Raw genomic sequence first — 24,841 nt, forward strand, 5'->3', positions numbered from 1 at the left:
TGCAAGCCTATTCCACGGGGCATTTAAACAGTCTTGTTAAGCTACTGCGACCTGCACGTCTCTTCCAAGGGGGATTTAAACCGTCTTGTTAAGCTACTGCGACCTGCACGTCTCTTCCAAGGGGCATTTAAACCGTCTCGTTAAGCTTCTGCGACCTGCTCGTCTCTTCCAAGGGGCATTTAAACCGTCTTGTTTAGCTACTGCGACCTGCACGTCTCTTCCAAGGGGAATTTAAACCGTCTTTTTAAGCTACTGCGACTTGCACGTCTCTTCCTTGGGGCATTTAAACCGTCTTGTTAAGCTACTGCGACCTGCACGTCTCTTCCAAGGGGCATTTAAACTGTCTTGTTAAGCTACTGTGACCTGCACGTCTCTTCCAAGGGGCATTTAAACCATCTTGTTAAGCTACTGCGACCTCCACGTCTGTTCCAAGGGTTATTTAAACGGTCTTGTTAAGCTGCTGCGACCTGCATGTCTCAACCAAGGGGCATTTAAACCGTCTTGTTAAGCTACTGCGACCTCCACCACACTTCCAATGGGCATTTAAACCGTCTTGTTAAGCTTCTGCCACCTGCACGTTTCTTCTAAGGGGCATTTAAACAGTCTTGTTAAGCTACTGCGCCTTGTACGTCTTTTTCAAGGGGCATTTAAACTGTCTTGTTAAGCTACTGCGACCTCCTCCGCTCTTCCAAGGGGCATTTACACCGTCTTGTTAAGCTACTGCGACTTGCACGTCTCTTCCAAGGGGCATTTAAACGGTCTTGTTAAGCTACTGTAACCTCCACCACTTTTCCAAGGGGTATTTAAACCGTCTTGTTAAGCTACTGCGACCTGCACGTCTCTTCCATGGGGCATTTAAACCGTCTTGTTAAGCTACTGCGACCTACACCGCTCTTCCATGGGGCATTTAAACCGTCTTGTTAAGCTACTGCTACCTGCATGTCTCTACCAAGGGACATTTAAAACGTCTTTTAAGCTACTGCGACCTGCACGTCTCTTCCAAGGGGCATTTAAACAGTCTTGTTAAGGTGCTGCGACCTGCATGTCCTTCCAAGGGGCATTTAAACTGTCTTGTTAAGCTACTGCGACCTCCACCGCTCTTCCAAGGGACATTTAAACTGTCTTCTTAAGCTACTGCAACCTGCACGCCTCTTCCAAGGGGCATTTAAGCTGTCTTATTAAGCTACTGCGACCAGCACGTCTCTTCTATGGGGCATTTAAACCGTCTTGTTATGCTACTGCGACTTTCACGTCTCTTCCAAGGGGCATTTAAATCGTCTTGTTAAGCTACTGTAACCTCCACCACTTTTCCAAGGGGCATTTAAACCGTCTTGTTAAGCTACTGCGACCAGCACGTCTCTTCCAAAGGGCATTTAAAACGCTTTGTTAAGCTACTGCGACCTGCATGTCTTTTCCAAGGTGCATTTAAACCGTCTTGTTAAGCTACTGCGCCTTGTACGTCTTTTTCAAGGGGCATTTAAACTGTCTTGTTAAGCTACTGCGACCTCCTCCGCTCTTCCAAGGGACATTTAAACCGCCTTGTTAAGCTACTGTGACCTGCACGTCTCTTCCAAGGGGCATTTAAACCGTATTGGTAAGCTACTGCGACCTGCAAGCCTATTCCAAGGGGCATTTAAACCCTCTTGTTAAGCTCCTGCGACCTGCACGTCTCTACCTAGGGGGATTTAAACCGACTTGTTAAGCTACTGCGACCTGCACGTTTCTTCCAAGGGGCATTTAAACTGTCTTGTTAAGATACTGTAACCTCCACCAATTTTCCAAGGGGCATTTAAACCGTCTTGGTAAGCTAATGCGGCCTGCAAGCCTATTCCACGGGGCATTTAAACAGTCTTGTTAAGCTACTGCGACCTGGACGTCTCTTCCAAGGGGGATTTAAACCGTCTTGTTAAGCTACTGCGACCTGCACGTCTCTTCCAAGGGGCATTTAAACCGTCTCGTTAAGCTTCTGCGACCTGCTCGTCTCTTCCAAGGGGCATTTAAATCGTCTTGTTTAGCTACTGCGACCTGCACGTCTCTTCCAAGGGGCATTTAAACCGTCTTTTTAAGCTACTGCGACTTGCACGTCTCTTCCTTGGGGCATTTAAACCGTCTTGTTAAGCTACTGCGACCTGCACGTCTCTTCCAAGGGGCATTTAAACTGTCTTGTTAAGCTACTGCGACCTGCACGTCTCTTCCAAGGGGCATTTAAACCATCTTGTTAAGCTACTGCGACCTCCACGTCTGTTCCAAGGGTTATTTAAACGGTCTTGTTAAGCTGCTGCGACCTGCATGTCTCAACCAAGGGGCATTTAAACCGTCTTGTTAAGCTACTGCGACCTCCACCACACTTCCAATGGGCATTTAAACCGTCTTGTTAAGCTTCTGCCACCTGCACGTTTCTTCTAAGGGGCATTTAAACAGTCTTGTTAAGCTACTGCGCCTTGTACGTCTTTTTCAAGGGGCATTTAAACTGTCTTGTTAAGCTACTGCGACCTCCTCCGCTCTTCCAAGGGACATTTAAACCGCCTTGTTAAGCTACTGTGACCTGCACGTCTCTTCCAAGTGGCATTTAAACCGTCTTGTTAAGCGTCTGCAACTTGCACGTCTCTTCCAAGGGGCATTTAAACTGTCTTGTTAAGCTACTGCGACCTCCACCTCTCTTCCAAGGGGCATTTAAACGGTCTTATTAAGCTACTGCGACCTGCACGTCTCTTCCAATGGGCAATTAAACCGTCTTGTTAAGCTAATGCGACCTCCACCGCTCTTCCAAGGGGCATTTAAACCATCTTGTTAAGCTACTGCGACCTGCACATCTCTTCCAAGGGGCATTTAAACCGTCTTATTAAGCTACTGCGACCTGCACCACTCTTCCAATGGGCATTTAAACAGTCTTTTCAAGCTACTACGACCTGCACGTCTCTTCCATGGGGCAATTAAACCCTGTTGGTAAGCTACTGCGACCTGCAAGCCTATTCCAAGGGGCATTTAAACCCTCTTGTTAAGCTGCTGCGACCTACACGCCTCTTCCAAGGGGGATTTAAACCGTCTTGTTAAGCTACTGCGACCTGCACGTCTCTTCCAAGGGGCATTTAAACCGTCTTGTTAAGCTACTGCGACCTGCACGTCTCTTCCAAGGTGCATTTAAACCGTCTTTTTAAGCTACTGCGACTTGCATGTCTCTTCCAAGGGGCATTTAAACTGTCTTGTTAAGCTACTGTAACCTCCACCACTTTTCCAAGGGGCATTTAAACTGTCTTGTTAGGCTACTGCGACCTGCATGTCTCTTCCAAGGGGCATTTAAACCATCTTGTTAAGCCACTGCTACCTGCACGTCTCTTCCAAGGGGCATTTAAACCATCTTGTTAAGCTGCTGCGACCTGCATGTCTCTTCCAAGGGGCATTTAAACCGTTTTGTTAAGCTACTGCGACATCCACCACCCTTCCAAGGGGCAATTAAACGGTCTTGTTAAGCTACTGCGACCTGCACGTCTCTTTCAAGGGGCATTTTAACTGTCTTCTTAAGCTACTGCGACCTACACCGCTCCTCCAAGGGGAATTTAAACCGTCTTTTTAAGCTACTACGACTTGCACGTCTCTTCCAAGGGGCATTTAAACTGTCTTGTTAAGCTACTGTAACCTCCACCACTTTTACAAGGGGCATTTAATCAGTCTTGTTAAGCTACTGCTACCTGCACGTCTCTTCCAAGGGGCATTTAAACAAACTTGTTAAGCTACTGCGACCTGCATGTCTCTTCCAAGGGGCATTTAAACCGTCTTGTTAAGCCACTGCAACCTGCATATCTCTTCCAAGGGGTATTTAAACCGTCTTGTTAAGCTACTGCAACCTCCACCGCTCTTCCAAGGGGCATTTAAACTGTCTTATTAAGCTACTGCGACCTCCAACGCTCTTCCAAGGGGCATTTCATCTGTCTTGTAAAGCTACTGTGATCTCCACCGCACTTCGAAGGGGCATTTAAACCATCTTGTTAAGCTACTGCGACCTGCACGTCTCTTTCAAGGGGCATTTAAAGCATCTTGTTAAGCTACTGCGACCTCCACCGCTCTTCCAAGGGGCATTTAAACCATCTTGTTAAGCTACTGCGACCTGCACGTCTCTTCCAAGTGGCATTTAAACCGTCTTGTTAAGCTACTGCGACCTGCACGTCTCTTCCAAGGGGCATTTAAACTGTCTTGTTAAGCTACTGCGACCTCCACCTCTCTTCCAAGGGGCATTTAAACCGTCTTATTAAGCTACTGCGAACTGCATGTCTCTTCCAAGGGGCATTTAAACCGTCTTGTTAAGCTACTGCGACCTGCAAGCCTATTCCAAGGGGCATTTAAACCCTCTTGTTAAGCTGCTGCGACCTGCACGTCTCTTCCAAGGGGGATTTAAGCCATCTTGTTAAGCTGCTGCGACCTGCATGTCTCTACCAAGGGACATTTAACACGTCTTTTAAGCTACTGCGACCTGCACGTTTCTTCCAAGGGATATTTAAACAGTCTTGTTAAGATGCTGCGACCTGCATGTCTCTTCCAAGGGGCATTTAAACTGTCTTGTTAAGCTACTGCGACCTCCACCGCTCTTCCAAGGGGCATATAAACTGTCTTGTTAAGCTACTGCAAGCTGCACTTCTCTTCCAAGGGACATTTAAATCGTCTTGGTAAGCTACTGCGACCTGCAAGCCTCTTCCAATGGGCATTTAAACCCTCTTGTTAAGCTACTGCGAACTGCATGTCTCTTCCAAGGGGCATTTAAACTGTCTTTTTAAGCTACTGCTACCTCCACCGCTCTTCCAAGGGGCATTTAAACCATCTTGTTAAGCAACTGCGACCTGCACGTCTCTTTCAAGGGGCATTTAAACCGTCTTGGTAAGCTACTGCGACATGCAAGCCTCTTCCAAGGGGCATTTAAACCGTCTTTATAAGCTGCTGCGAACTGCATGTCTCTTCCAAGGGGCATTTAAACCATCCTGTTAAGCTACTGCGACCTACAACGCTCTTCCAAGGGGCATTTAAACCATCTTGTTAAGCTACTGCGACCTGCACGTCTCTTCCAAGGTGCATTTAAACCGTCTTGTTAAGCTACTGCGACCTGCACGTCGCTTCCAAGGGGCATTTAAACTGTCTTGTTAAGCTACTGCGACCTCCACCGCTCTTCCAAGGGGCATTTAAACCATCTTGTTAAGCTACTGCGACCTGCACGTCTCTTCCAAGGGGGATTTAAACTGTCTTGTTAAGCTACTGCGACCTCCACGTCTCTTCCAAGGGGCATTTAAACCGTCTTGTTAAGCTACTGCGACCTGCTCGTCTCTTCCAAGGAGCATTTAAACTGTCTTGTTAAGCTACTGCTACTTGCACGTCTCTTCCAAGGCGCATTTAAACCGTCTTTTTAAGCTACTGCGACTTGCACGTCTCTTCCAAGGGTCATTTAAACCGTCTTGTTAAGCTGCTGCGACCTGCACGTCTCTTCCATGGGGCATTTAAACCGTCTTGTTAAGCTACTGCGAACTTCATGTCTCTAGCAAGGGACATTTAAACCGTCTTGTTAAGCTACTGCGACCTGCACGTCTCTTCCAAGGGGCATTTAAACAATCTTGTTAAGTTGCTGTGACCTGCATGTCTCTTCCAAGGGGCATTTAAACTGTCTTATTAAGCTACTGCAACCTCCACCGCTCTTCCAAGGGGCATTTCAACTGTCTTGTTAAGCTACTGCGACCTGCACGTCTCTTCCAAGGGGCATTTAAATCGTCTTGGTAAGCTACTGCTTCCTGCAAGCCTCTTCCAAGGGGCATTTAAACCATCTTGTTAAGCTACTGCGGCCTGCACATCTCTTCTAAGGGGCATTTAAACAGTCTTGTTAAGCTACTGCGACCTGCACGTCTTTTCCAACAGGCATTTACACCGTCTTGTTAAGCTACTGCGACTTGCACGTCCCTTCCAAGGGGCATTTAAACGGTCTTGTTAAGATACTGTAACCTCCACCAGTTTTCCAAGGGGCATTTAAACCGTCTTGTTAAGCTACTGCGACCTGTACGTCTCTTCCATGGGGCATTTAAAACGTCTTTTAAGCTACTGCGACCTGCACGTCTCTTCCAAGGGGTATTTAAACAGTCTTGGTAAGGTGCTGCGACCTGCGTGTCCTTCCAAGGGGCATTTAAACTGTCTTGTTAAGCTACTGTGACCTCCACCGCTCTTCCAAGGGGCATTTAAACTGTCTTATTAAGCTACTGCGACCTGCAGGTCTCTTCCAAGGGATATTTAAATCGTCTTGGTAAGCTACTGCGGCCTGCTAGCCTCTTCCAAGGGGCATTTAAACAGTCTTGTTAAGCTACTGCAACCTGCACGTCTCTTCCAAGGGGCCTTTAACATGTCTTGTTAAGCTACTGCGACCTCCACCGCTCTTCCAAGGGGCATTTATACCATCTTGTTAAGCTACTGCAACCTGCACGTCTCTTCCAAGGGGCATTTAAGCTGTCTTATTAAGCTACTGCGACCTGCACCACTCTTCTAAGGGGCATTTAAACCGTCTTGTTATGCTACTGCGACTTTCACGTCTCTTCCAAGGGGCATTTAAATCGTCTTGTTAAGCTACTGTAACCTCCACCACTTTTCCAAGGGGCATTTAAACCGTCTTGTTAAGCTACTGCGACCAGCACGTCTCTTCCAAAGGGCATTTAAAACGCTTTGTTAAGCTACTGCGACCTGCATGTCTTTTCCAAGGGGACATTTATACGGTCTTGATAAGCTGCTGCGGCCTGCATGTCTCTTCCAAGGGGCATTTAAACCGTCTTGTTAAGCTATTGCGACCTCCACCGCACTTCCAAGTGGCATTTAAACCATCTTGTTAAGCTACTGCGACCTGCACGTCTCTTCCAAGGGGCATTTAAACCATCTTGTTAAGCTTCTGCGACCTGCACGTCTCTTCTAAGGGGCATTTAAACAGTCTTGTTAAGCTTCTGCGACTTTCACTTCACTTCCAAGGGGCATTTAAACCGTCTTGTTAATCTACTGCAACCTCCAACACTTTTCCAAGTGGCATTTAAACCGTCTTGTGAAGCTACTGCGACCTCCACCACACTTCCAAGGGGCATTTAAACCGTCTTGTTAAGCTACTGCGACCATTACGTCTCTTCCAGGGGGCATTTAAAGCGTCTTGTTATGCTAATGCGACCTCCACCGCACTTCTAAGGGGCATTTAAACCATCTTGTTAAGCTACTTCGACCTCCACCTCTCTTCCAAGGGGTATTTAAACCATCTTGTTAAGCTACTGCGACCTGCACGTCTCTTCCAAGGCGCATTTAAACCGTCTTTTTAAGCTACTGCGACCTGTACGTCTCTTCCAAGGGGCATTTAAACCGTCTTGTTAAGCTACTGCGACCTCCACCGCACTTCCAAGGGGCATTTAAACCGTCTTGTTAAGCTACTTCCACCTCCACCTCTCTTCCAAGGGGCATTTAAACCATCTTGTTAAGCTACTGCGACTTGCACGTCTCTTCCAACGGGCAATTAAATCGTCTTGTTAAGCCACTGTAACCTCCACCACTTTTCCAAGGGGCATATAAACCATCTTGTTAAGCTACTGCGACATGCACGTCTCTTCCAAGGGGCATTTAAACTGTCTTGTTAAGCTTCTGTGAACTGCACGTCTCTTCCAAGGGGCATTTAAACTGTCTTGTTAAGCTTTTGTGACCTGCACGTCTCTTCCAAGGGGCATTTAAACTGTCTTGTTAAGCTACTGTGACCTGCACGTCTCTTTCAAGGGATATTTAAACTGTCTTGTTAAGCTTCTGTGACCTGCACGTCTCTTCTAAGGGGCATTTAAACTGTCTTGTTAAGCTACAGCGACTTGCACGTCTCTTCCAAGGGGCAATTAAACCGTCTTGTTAAGCTACTGTAACCTCCACCACTTTTCCAAGGGGCATATAAACCGTCTTGTTAAGCTACTGTGACCTGCACGTCTCTTCCAAGGGGCTTTTAATACGCTTTGTTAAGCTACTGCGACGTGCATGTCTCTTGCAAGGGATTTAAACCGTCTTGTTAAGCTACTGCGACCTGCACGTCTCTTCCAAGGGGCATTTAAACCATCTTGTTAAGCTGCTGCGACCTGCGTGTCTCTTCCAACGGGCATTTAAACCGTCTTGTTAAGCTACTGCGACCTCCTCCGCACTTCCAAGGGGCATTTAAACTGTCTTTTTAAGCTACTGCGACCTGCACGTCTCTTCCAAGGGGCATTTAAACTGTCTTGTTTATCTACTGCGTCCTCCACATATCTTCCAAGGGGCATTTAAACTGTCTTATTAAGCTACTGCGACCTGCACGTCTCTTCCAAGGGGCATTTAAACCGTCTTGTTAAGCTTCTGCGACCTCCACCGCTCTTCCAATGGACATTTAAACCATCTTGTTAAGCTACTGCGACCTGCACGGCTCTTCCAAGGGGCATTTAAACCGTATTGGTAAGCTACTGCGACCTGCAAGCCTATTCCAAGGGGCATTTAAACCCTCTTGTTAAGCTACTGCGACCTGCACGTCTCTTCCTATGGGGATTTAAACCGACTTGTTAAGCTTTTGCGTCCTGCACGTCTCTTCCAAGGGGCATTTAAACAGTCTTGTTAAACTTCTGCGACCTGCACGTCTCTTCCAAGGGGCATTTAAACTGTCTTTTTAAGATACTGTAACCTCCACCACTTTTCCAAGGAGCATTTAAACCGTCTTGGTAAGCTAATTCGGCCTGCAAGCCTATTCCAAGGGGCATTTAAACACTCTTGTTAACTACTGCGACCTGCACGTCTCTTCCAAGGGGGATTAAAACCGTCTTGTTAAGCTACTGCGACCTGCACGTCTCTTCCGAGAGGCATTTAAACCGTCTTGTTAAGCTACTGCGACCTGCTCGTCTCTTCAAAGGGGCATTTAAACCATCTTGTTAAGCTACTGCGACCTGCACGTCTCTTCCAAGGGGCATTTAAACCGTCTTGTTAAGCTACTGCGACCTGCATGTTTCTTCCAAGTGGCATTTAAACTGTCTTGTTAAGCTACTGCGACCTCCACCGCTCTTCCAAGGGGCATTTAAACTGTCTTGTTTAGCTTCTGCCACCTGCACGTCTCTTCCAAGGGGCATTTAAACAGTCTTGTTAAGCTACTGCGACTTGCACGCCTCTTCCAAGGAGCATTTAAACCGTCTTCTTAAGCTACTGTAAATTCCACCACTTTTCCAAGGGGCATTTAAACCATCTTATTAAGCTACTGCGACCTGCATGTCTCTTCCAAGGGGCATTTAAACAGTCTTGTTAAGTTACTGCGACCTCCACGTCTCTTCCAAGGGGCATTTAAACCATCTTGTTAAGCTACTGCGACCTGCACATCCCTTCCAAGGGGCATTTAAACCGTCTTATTAAGCTACTGCGACCTGCACCACTCTTCCAATGGGCATTTAAACCGTCTTGTTAAGCTACTGCGATCTGCACGTTTCTTCCAAGGGGCAATTAAACCGTCTTGGTAAGCTACTGCGACCTGCAAGCCTATTCCAAGGGGCATTTAAACCCTCTTGTTAAGCTGCTGTGATCTGCACGTCTCTTCCAAGGGGGATTTAAACCGTCTTGTTATCATACTGCGACCTGCACGTTTCTTCCAAGGGGCATTTAAACCGTCTTGTTAAGCTACGGCGACCTGCTCTTCTGTTCCAAGGGGCATTTAAACTGTCTTGTTAAGCTACTGTAACCTCCACCACTTTTCCAAGGGGCATTTAAACTGTCTTGTTAAGCTACTGCGACCTGCATGTCTCTTCCAAGGGGCATTTAAACCATCTTCTTAAGCCACTGCTACCTGCACGTCTCTTCCAAGGGGCATTTAAACCATCTTGTTAAGCTGCTGCGACCTGCAAGTCTCTACCAAGGGGCATTGAAACCGTCTTGTTAAGCTACTGCGACATCCATCGCACTTCCAAGGGGCATTTAAATGGTCTTGTTAAGCCACTCCGACCTGCACGTCTCTTTCAAGGGGCATTTAAACTGTCTTTTTAAGCTACTGCGACCTCCACCTCTCTTCCAAGGGTCATTTAAACCGTCTTGTTAAGCTACTACGACTTGCACGTCACTTCCAAGGGGCATTTAAACCGTCTTGTTAAGCTACTGTAACCTCCACCACTTTTACAAGGGGCATTTAAACAGTCTTGTTAAGCTACTGCTACCTGCACGTCTCTTCCAAGGGGCATTTAAATCAACTTGTTAAGCTACTGCGACCTGCACGTCTCTTCCAAGGGGCATTTAAACCGTCTTTTTAAGCTGCTGCGAACTGCATGTCTCTTCCAAGGGGCATTTAAACCATCTTGTTAAGCTACTGCGATCTCCACCGCTCTTCCAAGGGGCATTTAAACCATCTTGTTAAGCTACTGCGACCTGCACGTCTCTTCCAAGGGGCACTTAAACCGTCTTGGTAAGCTACTGCGACCTGCAAGCCTCTTCCAAGGGGCATTTAAACCGTTTTTTTAAGCTGCTGCGAACTGCATGTCTCTTCCAAGGGGCATTTAAACCATCTTTTTAAGCTACTGCGACCTCCACCGCTCTTACAAGGAGCATTTAAACCATCTTGTTATGCTACTGCGACCTTCACGTCTCTTCCAAGGGGCATTTAAACCATCTTGTTAAGCTACTGCGACCTGCACGTCTCTTCCAAGGGGCATTTAAACTGTCTTGTTAAGCTACTGCAACCTGCACGTCTCTTCCAAGGGGCATTTAAACCGTCTTGTTAAGCTAATGTGACCTGCTCGTCTTTCCCAAGGGTCATTTAAACCGTTTTTAAGCTACTGCGACTGGCACGTCTCTTCCGTGGGGCATTTAAACCGTCTTGTTAAGCTACTGCGACCTGCATGTCTCTACCAAGGGACATTTAAACCGTCTTGTTAAGCTATTGCGACCTGCACGTCTCTTCCAAGGGGCATTTAAACAATCTTGTTAAGAGGCTGTTACCTGCATGTCTCTTCCAAGGGGCATTTAAACTGTCTTATTAAGCTACTGCGATATAGTGATAACCTCAGCACACCAAATGATATAAAAGGTACTTTTATTAGCAGTCCACAGTATTAAGCTACTGCGACCTGCACGTCTCCTTCAAGGGGCATTTAAACCGTCTTGTTAAGCTACTGCGACCTCCACCGCTCATCCTAGGGGCATTGAAACCGTCTTGTTAAGCTACTGCGCCCTGCACGTCTCTTCCAAGTGGCATTTTAACCGTCTTGTTAAGCTACTGCGATCTGCACGTCTCTTCCAAGGGGCATTTAAACCGTCTTGCTAAGCTACTGCGACCTGCTCTTCTATTCCAAGGGGCATTTAAACCGTCTTGTTAAGCTACTGCGACCTGCACGTCTCTTGCAAGGCGCATTTAAACTGTCTTTTTAAGCTACTGCGACTTGCATGTCTGTTCCAAGGGGCATTTAAATTGTCTTGTTAAGCTAATGTAACCTCCACCACTTTTCCAAGGGGCATTTAAACTGTCTTGTTAAGCTACTGCGACCTGCATGTCTCTTCCAAGGAGCATTTAAACCATCTTGTTAAGCCACTGCTACCTGCACGTCTCTTCCAAGGGGCATTTAAACCATCTTGTTAAGTTGCTGCGACCTGCATGTCTCTTCCAAGGGGCATTTAAACCGTCTTGTTAAGCTACTGCGACATCCACCGCACTTCCAAGGGGCATTTAAACGGTCTTGTTAAGCTACTGCGACCTGCACCTCTCTTTCAAGGGGCATTTAAACTGTCTTATTAAGCTACTGCGACCTGCACCTCTGTTCCAAGGGGCATTTAAACCATCTTGTTAAGCTACTGCGACCTGCACGTCTCTTCCAAGGGGCATTTAAACCGTCTTGTTAAGCTACTGCGACCTGCACGTCTCTTCCAAGTGGCATTTAAACCGTCTTGTTCAGCTACTGCGACCTGCACGTCTCTTCCAAGGGGCATTTAAACTGTCTTGTTAAGCTACTGCGACCTCCACCTCTCTTCCAAGGGGCATTTAAACCGTCTTATTAAGCTACTGCGACCTGCACATCTCTTCCAAGGGGCATTTAAACCGTCTTATTAAGCTACTGCGAACTGCATGTCTCTTCCAAGGGGCATTGAAACTGTCTTGTTAAGCTACTGCGACCTCCACCACTCTTCCAAGGGGCATTTAAACCGTCTTGTTAAGCTACTGCGCCCTGCACGTCTCTTCCAAGTGGCATTTCAACCGTCTTGTTCAGCTACTGCGACCTGCACGTCTCTTCCAAGGGGCATTTAAACTGTCTTGTTAAGCTACTGCGACCTCCACCTCTCTTCCAAGGGGCATTTAAACCGTCTTATTAAGCTACTGCGACCTGCACATCTCTTCCAAGGGGCATTTAAACCTTCTTATTAAGCTACTGTGAACTGCATGTCTCTTCCAAGGGGCATTTAAACAGTCCTGTTAAGCTACTGCGACCTGCAAGCCTCTTCCAAGGGGCATTTAAACCGTCTTGGTAATCTACTGCGACCTGCAAGCCTATTCCAAGGGGCATTTAAACCCTCTTGTTAAGCTGCTGCGACCTGCACGTCTCTTCCAAAGGGGATTTAAGCCATCTTGTTAAGCTACTGCGACCTGCATGTCTCTACCAAGGGACATTTAAAAGGTCTTTTAAGCTACTGCGACCTGCACGTCTCTTCCAAGGGATATTTAAACTGTCTTGTTAAGCTACTGCGACCTCCACCGCTCTTCCAAGGGGCATTTAAAATGTCTTGTTAAGCTACTGCGAGCTGCACGTCTCTTCCAAGGGACATTTAAGTCGTCTTGGTAAGCTACTGCGACCTGCAAGCCTCTCCCAAGTGGCATTTAAACTGTCTTGTTAAGCTACTGCGACCTGCACGTCTCTTCCAAGGGGCATTTAAATCGTCTTGGTAAGCTACTGCGACCTGCAAGCCACTTCCAAGGGGCATTTAAACCCTCTTGTTAAGCTACTGCGACCTGCATGTCTCTTCTAAGGGGCATTTAAACTGTCTTTTTAAGCTACTGCGACCTCCACCGCTCTTCCAAGGGGCATTTAAACCATCTTGTTAAGCTACTGCGACCTGCACGTCTCTTCCAAGGGGCATTTAAACCGTCTTGGTAAGCTACTGCGACCTGGAAGCCTCTTCCAAGGGGCATTTAAACCGTCTTTATAAGCTGCTACGAACTGCATGTCTCTTCCAAGGGGCATTTAAACCATCTTGTTAAGCTACTGCGACCTCCACCGCTCTTCCAAGGGGAATTTAAACCATCTTGTTAAGCTACTGCGACCTGCACGTCTCTTCCAAGGGGCATTTAAACGGTCTTGTTAAGCTACTGCGACCTGTACGTCTCTTACAAGGGGCATTTAAACTGTCTTGTTAAGCTACTGCGACCTCCACCGCTCTTCCAAGGGGCATTTAAACCATCTTGTTAAGCTACTGCGACCTCCACGTCTCTTCCAAGGGGCATTTAAACCGTCTTGTTAAGCTACTGCGACCTGCTCGTCTCTTCCAAGGAGCATTTAAACTGTCTTGTTAAGCTACTGGGACTTGCACGTCTCTTCCAAGGCGCATTTAAACCGTCTTTTTAAGCTTCTGCGACTTGCACGTCTCTTCCAAGGGTCATTTAAACCGTCTTGTTAAGCTACTGCGACCTGCACGTCTCTTCCATGGGGCATTTAAACCGTCTTGTTAAGCTAATGCGACCTCCACCCCTCTTCCAAGGGGCATTTCAACTGTCTTGTTAAGCTACTGCGACCTGCACGTCTCTTCCAAGGGGCATTTAAATCATCTTGGTAAGCTACTGATTCCTGCAAGCCTCTTCCAAGGGGCATTTAAACCATATTGTTAAGCTACTGCAGCCTGCATGTCTCTTCCAAGGGGCATTTAAACCGTCTTGTTAAGCTACTGCGACCTGAACGTCTTTTCCAAGGGGCATTTACACCGTCTTGTTAAGCTACTGCGACTTGCCTGTCTCTACCAAGGGGCATTTAAACGGTCTTGTTAAGCTACTGTAACCTCCACCACTTTTCCAAGGGGCATTTAAACCGTCTTGTTGAGCTACTGCGACCTGCACGTCTCTTCCAAGGGGCATTTAAACCGTCTTGTTAAGCTACTGCGACCTGCATGTCTCTACCAAGGGACATTTAAAACGTCTTTTAAGCTACTGCGACCTGCACATCTCTTCCAAGGGGTATTTAAACAGTCTTGTTAAGGTGTTGCGACCTGCATGTCCTTCCAAGGGGCATTTAAACTGTCTTGTTAAGCTACTGCGACCTCCACCGCTCTTCCAAGGGGCATTTAAACTGTCTTGTTAAGCTACTGCGACCTGCAGGTCTCTTCCAAGGGACATTTAAATCGTCTTGGTAAGCTACTGCGGCCTGCAAGCCTCTTCCAAGGGGCATTTAAACAGTCTTGTTAAGCTACTGCGACCTCCACCGCTCTTCCAAGGGGCATTTAAACCATCTTGTTAAGCTACTGCGACCTGCACGTCACTTCCAAGGGGTATTTATGCTGTCTTATTAAGCTACTGCGACCTGCACCTCTCTTCTAAGGGGCATTTAAACCGTATTGTTATGCTACTGCGACTTTCACGTCTCTTCCAAGGGGCATTTAAATTGTCTTGTTAAGCTACTGTAACCTCCACCACTTTTTCAAGGGGCATTTAAACCGTCTTGTTAAGCTACTGCGACCAGCACGTCTCTTCCAAAGGGCATTTAAAACGCTTTGTTAAGCTACTGCGACCTGCATGTCTTTTCCAAGGTGCATTTAAATCGTCTTGTTAAGCTACTGCGACCTGCACGTCTCTTCCAAGGGGCATTTATACGGTCTTGTTAAGCTGCTGCGGCCTGCATGTCTCTTCCAAGGGGCATTTAAACCATCTTGTTAAGCTACTGCGACCTGCACGTCTCTTCCAAGTGGCATTTAAACCATTTTGTTAAGCTTCTGCGACCTGCACGTCTCTTCTAAGGGGCATTTAAACAGTGTTGTTAATCTACTGTAACCTCCACCACTTTTCCAAGGGGCATTTAAACCGTCTTGTTAAGCTACTGCGACCTGCACATCTCTTCCAAGGGGCATTTTAACGGTCTTGTTAAGCTGCTGCGACCTGCATGTTTCTTCCAAGGGGCATTTAAACCGTCTTGTTAAGCTACTGCGACCAGCACGTCTCTTCCAAAGGGCATTTAAAACGCTTTGTTAAGCTACTGCGACCTGCATGTCTTTTCCAAGGTGCATTTAAATCGTCTTGTTAAGCTACTGCGACCTGCACGTCTCTTCCAAGGGGCATTTATACGGTCTTGTTAAGCTGCTGCGGCCTGCATGTCTCTTCCAAGGGGCATTTAAACCATCTTGTTAAGCTACTGCGACCTGCACGTCTCTTGCAAGTGGCATTTAAACCATTTTGTTAAGCTTCTGCGACCTGCACGTCTCTTCTAAGGGGCATTTAAACAGTCTTGTTAATCTACTGTAACCTCCACCACTTTTCCAAGGGGCATTTAAACCGTCTTGTTAAGCTACTGCGACCTGCACATCTCTTCCAAGGGGCATTTTAACGGTCTTGTTAAGCTGCTGCGACCTGCATGTTTCTTCCAAGGGGCATTTAAACCGTCTTGTTAAGCTACTGCGACCATCACGTCTCTTCCAAGGGGCATTTAAACTGTCTTGTTAAGCTACTGCGACCTCCACCGCTCTTCCAAGTGGCATTTAAACCATCTTATTAAGCTACTGTGACCTGCACGTCTCTTTCAAGGGGCATTTAAACTGTCTTGTTAAGCTTCTGTGACCTTCACGTCTCTTCTAAGGGGCATTTAAACTGTCTTGTTAAGCTACTGCGACTTGCACGTCTCTTCCAAGGGGCATTTAAACCGTCTTGTTAAGCTACTGTAACCTCCACCAATTTTCCAAGGGGCATATAAACCGTCTTGTTAAGCTACTGTGACCTGCACGTCTCTTCCAAGGGGCTTTTAAACCGTCTTGTTAAGCTACTGCGACCTGCACGTCTCTACCAAGGGGCATTTAAACCATCATGTTAAGCTGCTGCGACCTGCGTGTCTCTTCCAAGGGGCATTGAAACCGTCTTGTTAAGCTACTGCGACCTCCTCCGCACTTCCAAGGGGCATTTAAACCGTCTTGTTAAGCTACTGCGACCTGCACGTCTCTTCCAAGTGGCATTTAAACCATCTTGTTAAGCTACTGCGACATGCACGTCTCTTCCAAGGGGCATTTAAACTGTTTTGTTTCTCTACTGCGACCTCCACCTATCTTCCAAGGGGCATTTAAACCGTCTTATTAAGCTACTGCGACCTGCACATCTCTTCCAAGGGGCATTTAAACAGTCTTGTTAAGCTTCTGTGACCTGCACGTCTCTTCTAAGGGGCATTTAAACCGTCTTGCTAAGCTACTGCGACTTGCACGTCTCTTCCAAGGGGCATTTAAACCGTCTTGTTAAGCTACTGTAACCTCCACCAATTTTCCAAGGGGCATATAAACCGTCTTGTTAAGCTACTGCAAAGTGCACATCTCTTCCAAGGGGCATTTAAACCGTCTTGTTAAGCTACTGCGACCTTCACGTCTCTTCCAAGGGGCATTTAAACTGTCTTGTTAAGCTACTGCGACGTCCACCGCTCTTCCAAGGGGCATTTAAACCGTCTTGTTAAGCTACTGCGACCTGCACGTCTCTTCCAAGGGGCATTTAAACCATCTTGGTAATCTACTGCGACCTGCAAGCCTATTCCAAGGGGCATTTAAACCCTCTTGTTAAGTTTCTGTGACCTGCACGTCTCTTCCAAGGGGCATTTAAACCGTCTTATTAAGCCACTGCGACCTGCACGTCTCTTCCAAGGGGCATTTAAACCGTCTTGTTAAGCTGCTGCGACCTGCATGTCTCTTCCAAGGGGCATTTAAATCATCATGTTAAGCTACTGCGACCTCCATCGCATTTCCAAGTTGCATTTAAACCGTCTTGTTAAGCTACTGCGACCTGCACGTCTCTTTCAAGGGGCATTTAAACCGTCTTGTTAAGCTACTGCGACCTCCACCGCTCATCCAAGGGGCATTGAAACCGTCTTGTTAAGCTACTGCGCCCTGCACGTCTCTTCCAAGTGGCATTTTAACCGTCTTGTTAAGCTACTGCGATCTGCACGTCTCTTCCAAGGGGCATTTAAACCGTCTTGCTAAGCTACTGCGACCTGTTTTTCTATTCCAAGGGGCATTTAAACCGTCTTGTTAAGCTACTGCGACCTGCACGTCTCTTGGAAGGCGCATTTAAACTGTCTTTTTAAGCTACTGCGACTTACATGTCTGTTCCAAGGGGCATTTAAATTGTCTTGTTAAGCTAATGTAACCTCCACCACTTTTCCAAGGGGCATTTAAACTGTCTTGTTAAGCTACTGCGACCTGCATGTCTCTTCCAAGGAGCATTTAAACCATCTTGTTAAGTCACTGCTACCTGCACGTCTCTTCCAAGGGGCATTTAAACCATCTTGTTAAGTTGCTGCGACCTGCATGTCTCTTCCAAGGGGCATTTAAACTGTCTTGTTAAGCTACTGCGACATCCACCGCACTTCCAAGGGGCATTTAAACGGTCTTGTGAAGCTACTGCGACCTGCACCTCTCTTTCAAGGGGCATTTAAACTGACTTATTAAGCTACTGCGACCTGCACCTCTGTTCCAAGGGGCATTTAAACCATCTTGTTAAACTACTGCGACCTGCACGTCTCTTCCAAGGGGCATTTAAACCGTCTTGTTAAGCTACTGCGACCTGCACGTCTCTTCCAAGTGGCATTTAAACCGTCTTGTTCAGCTACTGCGCCCTGCACGTCTCTTCCAAGGGGCATTTAAACTGTCTTGTTAAGCTACTGCGACCTCCACCTCTCTTCCAAGGGGCATTTAAACCGTCTTATTAAGCTACTGCGACCTGCACATCTCTTCCAAGGGGCATTTAAACCGTCTTATTAAGCTACTGCGAACTGCATGTCTCTTCCAAGGGGCATTGAAACTGTCTTGTTAAGCTACTGCGACCTCCACCACTCTTCCAAGGGGCATTTAAACCGTCTTGTTAAGCTACTGCGCCCTGCACGTCTCTTCCAAGTGGCATTTAAACCGTCTTGTTCAGCTACTGCGACCTGCACGTCTCTTCCAAGGGGCATTTAAACTGTCTTGTTAAGCTACTGCAACCTCCACCTCTCTTCCAAGGGGCATTTAAACCGTCTTATTAAGCTACTGCAACCTGCACATCTCTTCCAAGGGGCATTTAAACCATCTTATTAAGCTACTGCGAACTGCATGTCTCTTCCAAGGGGCATTTAAACAGTCTTGTTAAGCTACTGCGACCTGCAAGCCTCTTCCAAGGGGCATTTAAACCGTCTTGGTAATCTAATGCGACCTGCAAGCCTATTCCAAGGGGCATTTAAACCCTCTTGTTAAGCTGCTGCGACCTGCACGTCTCTTCCAAGGGGGATTTAAGCCATCTTGTTAAGCTACTGCGACCTGCATGTCTCTACCAAGGGACATTTAAAACGTCTTTTAAGCTACTGCGACCTGCACGTCTCTTCCAAGGGATATTTAAACTGTCTTGTTAAGCTACTGCGACCTCCACCGCTCTTCCAAGGGGCATTTAAACTGTCTTGTTAAGCTACTGCGAGCTGCACGTCTCTTCCAAGGGACATTTAAGTCGTCTTGGTAAGCTACTGCGACCTGCAAGCCTCTCCCAAGGGGCATTTAAACTGTCTTGTTAAGCTACTGCGACCTGCACGTCTCTTCCAAGGGGCATTTAAATCGTCTTGGTAAGCTACTGCGACCTGCAAGCCACTTCCAAGGGGCATTTAAACCCTCTTGTTAAGCTACTGCGACCTGCATGTCTCTTCCAAGGGGCATTTAAACTGTCTTTTTAAGCTACTGCGACCTCCACCGCTCTTCCAAGGGGCATTTAAACCATCTTGTTAAGCTACTGCGACCTGCACGTCTCTTCCAAGGGGCATTTAAACCGTCTTGGTAAGCTACTGCGACCTGCAAGCCTCTTCCAAGGGGCATTTAAACCGTCTTTATAAGCTGCTACGAACTGCATGTCTCTTCCAAGGGGCATTTAAACCATCTTGTTAAGCTACTGCGACCTCCAACGCTCTTCCAAGGGGAATTTAAACCATCTTGTTAAGCTACTGCGACCTGCACGTCTCTTCCAAGGGGCATTTAAACGGTCTTGTTAAGCTACTGCGACCTGTACGTCTCTTACAAGGGGCATTTAAACTGTCTTGTTAAGCTACTGCGACCTCCACCGCTCTTCCAAGGGGCATTTAAACCATCTTGTTAAGCTACTGCGACCTCCACGTCTCTTCCAAGGGGCATTTAAACCTTCTTGTTAAGCTACTGCGACCTGCTCGTCTCTTCCAAGGAGCATTTAAACCGTCTTTTTAAGCTTCTGCGACTTGCACGTCTCTTCCAAGGGTCATTTAAACCGTCTTGTTAAGCTACTGCGACCTGCACGTCTCTTCCATGGGGCATTTAAACCGTCTTGTTAAGCTAATGCGACCTCCACCCCTCCTCCAAGGGGCATTTCAACTGTCTTGTTAAGCTACTGCGACCTGCACGTCTCTTCCAAGGGGCATTTTAATCGCCTTGGTAAGCTACTGATTCCTGCAAGCCTCTTCCAAGGGGCATTTAAACCATCTTGTTAAGCTACTGCAGACTGCATGTCTCTTCCAAGGGGCATTTAAACCGTCTTGTTAAGCTACTGCGACCTGCACGTCTTTTCCAAGGGGCATTTACACCGTCTTGTTAAGCTACTGCGACTTGCCTGTCTCTACCAAAGGGCATTTAAACGGTCTTGTTAAGCTACTGTAACCTCCACCACTTTTCCAAGGGGCATTTAAACCGTCTTGTTGAGCTACTGCGACCTGCACGTCTCTTCCAAGTGGCATTTAAACCATTTTGTTAAGCTTCTGCGACCTGCACGTCTCTTCTAAGGGGCATTTAAACAGTCTTGTTAATCTACTGTAACCTCCACCACTTTTCCAAGGGGCATTTAAACCGTCTTGTTAAGCTACTGCGACCTGCACATCTCTTCCAAGGGGCATTTTAACGGTCTTGTTAAGCTGCTGCGACCTGCATGTTTCTTCCAAGGGGCATTTAAACCGTCTTGTTAAGCTACTGCGACCAGCACGTCTCTTCCAAAGGGCATTTAAAACGCTTTGTTAAGCTACTGCGACCTGCATGTCTTTTCCAAGGTGCATTTAAATCGTCTTGTTAAGCTACTGCGACCTGCACGTCTCTTCCAAGGGGCATTTATACGGTCTTGTTAAGCTGCTGCGGCCTGCATGTCTCTTCCAAGGGGCATTTAAACCATCTTGTTAAGCTACTGCGACCTGCACGTCTCTTCCAAGTGGCATTTAAACCATTTTGTTAAGCTTCTGCGACCTGCACGTCTCTTCTAAGGGGCATTTAAACAGTCTTGTTAATCTACTGTAACCTCCACCACTTTTCCAAGGGGCATTTAAACCGTCTTGTTAAGCTACTGCGACCTGCACATCTCTTCCAAGGGGCATTTTAACGGTCTTGTTAAGCTGCTGCGACCTGCATGTTTCTTCCAAGGGGCATTTAAACCGTCTTGTTAAGCTACTGCGACCATCACGTCTCTTCCAAGGGGCATTTAAACTGTCTTGTTAAGCTACTGCGACCTCCACCGCTCTTCCAAGTGGCATTTAAACCATCTTATTAAGCTACTGTGACCTGCACGTCTCTTTCAAGGGGCATTTAAACTGTCTTGTTAAGCTTCTGTGACCTTCACGTCTCTTCTAAGGGGCATTTAAACTGTCTTGTTAAGCTACTGCGACTTGCACGTCTCTTCCAAGGGGCATTTAAACCGTCTTGTTAAGCTACTGTAACCTCCACCAATTTTCCAAGGGGCATATAAACCGTCTTGTTAAGCTACTGTGACCTGCACGTCTCTTCCAAGGGGCTTTTAAAACGCTTTGTTAAGCTACTGCGACCTGCATGTCTCTTCCAAGGGGCATTTAAACCGTCTTGTTAAGCTACTGCGACCTGCACGTCTCTACCAAGGGGCATTTAAACCATCATGTTAAGCTGCTGCGACCTGCGTGTCTCTTCCAAGGGGCATTGAAACCGTCTTGTTAAGCTACTGCGACCTCCTCCGCACTTCCAAGGGGCATTTAAACCGTCTTGTTAAGCTACTGCGACCTGCACGTCTCTTCCAAGTGGCATTTAAACCATCTTGTTAAGCTACTGCGACATGCACGTCTCTTCCAAGGGGCATTTAAACTGTTTTGTTTCTCTACTGCGACCTCCACCTATCTTCCAAGGGGCATTTAAACCGTCTTATTAAGCTACTGCGACCTGCACATCTCTTCCAAGGGGCATTTAAACAGTCTTGTTAAGCTTCTGTGACCTGCACGTCTCTTCTAAGGGGCATTTAAACCGTCTTGCTAAGCTACTGCGACTTGCACGTCTCTTCCAAGGGGCATTTAAACCGTCTTGTTAAGCTACTGTAACCTCCACCAATTTTCCAAGGGGCATATAAACCGTCTTGTTAAGCTACTGCAAAGTGCACATCTCTTCCAAGGGGCATTTAAACCGTCTTGTTAAGCTACTGCGACCTTCACGTCTCTTCCAAGGGGCATTTAAACTGTCTTGTTAAGCTACTGCGACGTCCACCGCTCTTCCAAGGGGCATTTAAACCGTCTTGTTAAGCTACTGCGACCTGCACGTCTCTTCCAAGGGGCATTTAAACCATCTTGGTAATCTACTGCGACCTGCAAGCCTATTCCAAGGGGCATTTAAACCCTCTTGTTAAGTTTCTGTGACCTGCACGTCTCTTCCAAGGGGCATTTAAACCGTCTTATTAAGCCACTGCGACCTGCACGTCTCTTCCAAGGGGCATTTAAACCGTCTTGTTAAGCTGCTGCGACCTGCATGTCTCTTCCAAGGGGCATTTAAATCATCATGTTAAGCTACTGCGACCTCCATCGCATTTCCAAGTTGCATTTAAACCGTCTTGTTAAGCTACTGCGACCTGCACGTCTCTTTCAAGGGGCATTTAAACCGTCTTGTTAAGCTACTGCGACCTCCACCGCTCATCCAAGGGGCATTGAAACCGTCTTGTTAAGCTACTGCGCCCTGCACGTCTCTTCCAAGTGGCATTTTAACCGTCTTGTTAAGCTACTGCGATCTGCACGTCTCTTCCAAGGGGCATTTAAACCGTCTTGCTAAGCTACTGCGACCTGTTTTTCTATTCCAAGGGGCATTTAAACCGTCTTGTTAAGCTACTGCGACCTGCACGTCTCTTGGAAGGCGCATTTAAACTGTCTTTTTAAGCTACTGCGACTTGCATGTCTGTTCCAAGGGGCATTTAAATTGTCTTGTTAAGCTAATGTAACCTCCACCACTTTTCCAAGGGGCATTTAAACTGTCTTGTTAAGCTACTGCGACCTGCATGTCTCTTCCAAGGAGCATTTAAACCATCTTGTTAAGTCACTGCTACCTGCACGTCTCTTCCAAGGGGCATTTAAACCATCTTGTTAAGTTGCTGCGACCTGCATGTCTCTTCCAAGGGGCATTTAAACTGTCTTGTTAAGCTACTGCGACATCCACCGCACTTCCAAGGGGCATTTAAACGGTCTTGTGAAGCTACTGCGACCTGCACCTCTCTTTCAAGGGGCATTTAAACTGACTTATTAAGCTACTGCGACCTGCACCTCTGTTCCAAGGGGCATTTAAACCATCTTGTTAAACTACTGCGACCTGCACGTCTCTTCCAAGGGGCATTTAAACCGTCTTGTTAAGCTACTGCGACCTCCAACGCTCTTCCAAGGGGAATTTAAACCATCTTGTTAAGCTACTGCGACCTGCACGTCTCTTCCAAGGGGCATTTAAACGGTCTTGTTAAGCTACTGCGACCTGTACGTCTCTTACAAGGGGCATTTAAACTGTCTTGTTAAGCTACTGCGACCTCCACCGCTCTTCCAAGGGGCATTTAAACCATCTTGTTAAGCTACTGCGACCTCCACGTCTCTTCCAAGGGGCATTTAAACCTTCTTGTTAAGCTACTGCGACCTGCTCGTCTCTTCCAAGGAGCATTTAAACCGTCTTTTTAAGCTTCTGCGACTTGCACGTCTCTTCCAAGGGTCATTTAAACCGTCTTGTTAAGCTACTGCGACCTGCACGTCTCTTCCATGGGGCATTTAAACCGTCTTGTTAAGCTAATGCGACCTCCACCCCTCCTCCAAGGGGCATTTCAACTGTCTTGTTAAGCTACTGCGACCTGCACGTCTCTTCCAAGGGGCATTTTAATCGCCTTGGTAAGCTACTGATTCCTGCAAGCCTCTTCCAAGGGGCATTTAAACCATCTTGTTAAGCTACTGCAGACTGCATGTCTCTTCCAAGGGGCATTTAAACCGTCTTGTTAAGCTACTGCGACCTGCACGTCTTTTCCAAGGGGCATTTACACCGTCTTGTTAAGCTACTGCGACTTGCCTGTCTCTACCAAAGGGCATTTAAACGGTCTTGTTAAGCTACTGTAACCTCCACCACTTTTCCAAGGGGCATTTAAACCGTCTTGTTGAGCTACTGCGACCTGCACGTCTCTTCCAAGTGGCATTTAAACCATTTTGTTAAGCTTCTGCGACCTGCACGTCTCTTCTAAGGGGCATTTAAACAGTCTTGTTAATCTACTGTAACCTCCACCACTTTTCCAAGGGGCATTTAAACCGTCTTGTTAAGCTACTGCGACCTGCACATCTCTTCCAAGGGGCATTTTAACGGTCTTGTTAAGCTGCTGCGACCTGCATGTTTCTTCCAAGGGGCATTTAAACCGTCTTGTTAAGCTACTGCGACCAGCACGTCTCTTCCAAAGGGCATTTAAAACGCTTTGTTAAGCTACTGCGACCTGCATGTCTTTTCCAAGGTGCATTTAAATCGTCTTGTTAAGCTACTGCGACCTGCACGTCTCTTCCAAGGGGCATTTATACGGTCTTGTTAAGCTGCTGCGGCCTGCATGTCTCTTCCAAGGGGCATTTAAACCATCTTGTTAAGCTACTGCGACCTGCACGTCTCTTCCAAGTGGCATTTAAACCATTTTGTTAAGCTTCTGCGACCTGCACGTCTCTTCTAAGGGGCATTTAAACAGTCTTGTTAATCTACTGTAACCTCCACCACTTTTCCAAGGGGCATTTAAACCGTCTTGTTAAGCTACTGCGACCTGCACATCTCTTCCAAGGGGCATTTTAACGGTCTTGTTAAGCTGCTGCGACCTGCATGTTTCTTCCAAGGGGCATTTAAACCGTCTTGTTAAGCTACTGCGACCATCACGTCTCTTCCAAGGGGCATTTAAACTGTCTTGTTAAGCTACTGCGACCTCCACCGCTCTTCCAAGTGGCATTTAAACCATCTTATTAAGCTACTGTGACCTGCACGTCTCTTTCAAGGGGCATTTAAACTGTCTTGTTAAGCTTCTGTGACCTTCACGTCTCTTCTAAGGGGCATTTAAACTGTCTTGTTAAGCTACTGCGACTTGCACGTCTCTTCCAAGGGGCATTTAAACCGTCTTGTTAAGCTACTGTAACCTCCACCAATTTTCCAAGGGGCATATAAACCGTCTTGTTAAGCTACTGTGACCTGCACGTCTCTTCCAAGGGGCTTTTAAAACGCTTTGTTAAGCTACTGCGACCTGCATGTCTCTTCCAAGGGGCATTTAAACCGTCTTGTTAAGCTACTGCGACCTGCACGTCTCTACCAAGGGGCATTTAAACCATCATGTTAAGCTGCTGCGACCTGCGTGTCTCTTCCAAGGGGCATTGAAACCGTCTTGTTAAGCTACTGCGACCTCCTCCGCACTTCCAAGGGGCATTTA

The sequence above is a fragment of the Phyllobates terribilis genome, unplaced genomic scaffold (assembly GCF_046119375.1).
Source record: "Phyllobates terribilis strain yellow unplaced genomic scaffold, ASM4611937v1 Scaffold_89__1_contigs__length_6337102, whole genome shotgun sequence".
NCBI lineage: Eukaryota > Metazoa > Chordata > Amphibia > Anura > Dendrobatidae > Phyllobates > Phyllobates terribilis.